Here is a 2712-nt window from a genome sequence, read left to right on the forward strand (position 1 = left end):
ACCTGCCACTGATGAACCCATGTTGGTTGACCCTAAGCATGCAGTCCCCTGCTGGCCCCTCCTGGATGTGTGCCAGAATAATTTTCTCGAACAGCTTGCCTAGGATCGAGGTAAGACTAACTGGCCTATAGTTTCCTGGGTCCTCCTTCCTCCCTTTTTTGAAGATGGGAACCACATTGGCCCTCTTCCAGTCCTCCGGTACCTCTCCAGAGCACCACGAGTGCTCGTAAAGCCGTGCCAGGGGTTCTGCAATGACCTCGGCCAATTCCTTTAGAACTCTAGGGTGGAGATCATCCAGACCGGCTGACTTGAGTATGTCCAGCCCCTCCAGAAGCTCCCTAACTAAATCTTCGCTAACCCTTGGCCCAGGTGTGCCTGCCCCGGGGCCCGAGGAGGGCCCAGCAGGGAGGTGGCTGTTCTGGTCCCTACTTAGGAAGACGGAGGCAAAGAAATTGTTAAACATGTTAGCTTTGCCGACTGGTGTGACGACCAAATTTCCCAACGCGTCCTGCAAGGGCCCCACATTACCCAGGACCTTCTTTTTACCCCCTATGTATTTAAAAAAGGACTTCTTATTGGGAAGCTAGTCCCAGTTCCATCTCTGCCTTGGCCTTCCTAACTACCCCCCTACATCCCTGAGCAACTGCAGAATAGTCCTCCCTGGTGATGACCCCTTTTTTCCATTGGGTGTAAGCCTCCTTTTTAGCAAGGAGACATTCCTGGATGCTTTTGGTGAGCCATGGAGGCTTGTGTGCTCTCCTGCTCCCTTTGATCCTTGTTGGGATTACCTTCCTTTGGGCTTGGAGGATCGTCTCCTTAAGGAGCGACCACTCTTCTTGGACACCTGGCTCCCCTCCCCTCTGGGACCTCAGCGCTTCTCCAACTATCCTGCTTAGCTTGCTGAAGTTTGCGCTCTTAAAATCTATGGCCGAGAATCTCAATTGTTAAAATCATAGGTCCTGCCCTGGAGATCTGATATGTCCAGTAACTTTCTCCTCCATGGCGTTCTAGCCGTTGTCATTTCCTGCTTCAGGCTACTGAATGGGTTGCTTTGAAATCACCATCCTGTCTCATGGCTTTGAGCCATCATCTCCTGAAATGCTTTTTTTCCCTCCTTTCACACAGTTCCAGTTCCTTGTATTTATCTTTAGGGTTCTGTACAATGAGATAATTGGTCTCAATTTAAACTGTATCCCTCATTCTTTTTGCCTTGCCCTCTTTCCCTCCTAAGCTCTCTACCTTGGACTTGCCTAATTAGCTCCACAGTAAACATCTCAGTGTCTACATTTGCAGGGCTATTAGGCTCGAGTAAACTAATAAACTGTGCAGCATTATAGTTCTTGTAAATATGTTCTTGTAAACTCTGCAGAAGAATAGTATTTGTAAATACAAAAAAAACTCTGCAGCACCACATGTGTAGATACTGACATGGATGCTTCAGTGTAGGGCCTGTCTGCTAGCTAGCCCCACACTTGCGTGCCCAACCTACTCCTCTGCAGCATGTGGAGCTGGGTCGGAGCAGTCCCAGGCTGGCAAGCTGACTCCCTGGGTGCCTTCCCAGCCAGAGTTGCTCTGACACAGCTCAACATGCTACAGTCCTGGGTGCACATTCAAATAGTGCACCCAGGAACAATAAATTAGAAGTGCAATAAGCACTGGAGTTTATTGCTTCAAATTGATTGGATGTGTAGACGTGCCTCTAGGGTGCCAATTTATATACAACTCCTTTTGCCCACCCTTCTGTCTCTTTACTGATGATGTCTCCTCACTTTCATATGCTTGCACAGATGCTCTTTGTATTAATCAAGCTTCTAAGACTGTTGACACAAGGACTTTGTGTTATTAAGAAAAGCATTCATTATAAAGAATTAATAACACATTTGTCTAATGCAATCTTTACTATTATGTTGGCACAACAGTAATAGATTTGCTATGGCATGTCAGCATATGCTTAACTTTAAGCACATGTGGACTGACTGATGCCAAGCAGGTATGGACTTAAGCGCTTGATCATGTATATAATTTGCCAACTCAGGGCCTGTAGTAGTCTCTTGAATTTGAATTGATTTAGACAACAATTCTTCTGCCTGATTTATGCAGTTAGATAATCTTATGAATAAGACTTCTATATTTTTATGAGCAAAGTGGTATCCGGTTGCCTAATATTTTTACATTTTTGGTAAGTGGAAAGTGACTATGGCAATTGTAAGATTTGGCTGTTATTTTTAGTTTTCATACCAGTCCTTCTATAAAGAGACACTTTTAAATCCATGGAAAAGAGATTTAATCATATGATTTCTTTAATTTCTACATAATAGTCATATACCAGTATATGCTTGGTTCTTTTCAGATGAGAAGTACAAACCACATAAATCAGGATGTTGACCCACAGATATCCTACATGAAAGAATCTGGTTTGGGACTCACAGATTAGTGCCTTCTAAATGATAGATGTCATGATTTTTTTGGAGCAGATTTTATTTCTTGTCAGGCAAGACCTTTATGATACTGGAATGATTAACAGTGGATGCTTACTGCATGTTAGCCCAATAACACTGAGCAGTAGTGTGGTGGTTAAAAGCCATGCTAATAGCTTACTGCATTGTGTTAATAACTCTAGTTACTGCGCATTTAGTTAGTACTTTATTAAGCAAGTACTAAACTAAACGTGCAGTATCTAAGGTGTATTAATATACACATGGGCAACTGGTC

Source organism: Gavialis gangeticus, unplaced genomic scaffold, assembly GCF_001723915.1.
Source record: "Gavialis gangeticus isolate Ggan-Ray unplaced genomic scaffold, GavGan_comp1, whole genome shotgun sequence".
Taxonomy (NCBI): Eukaryota; Metazoa; Chordata; order Crocodylia; family Gavialidae; genus Gavialis; species Gavialis gangeticus.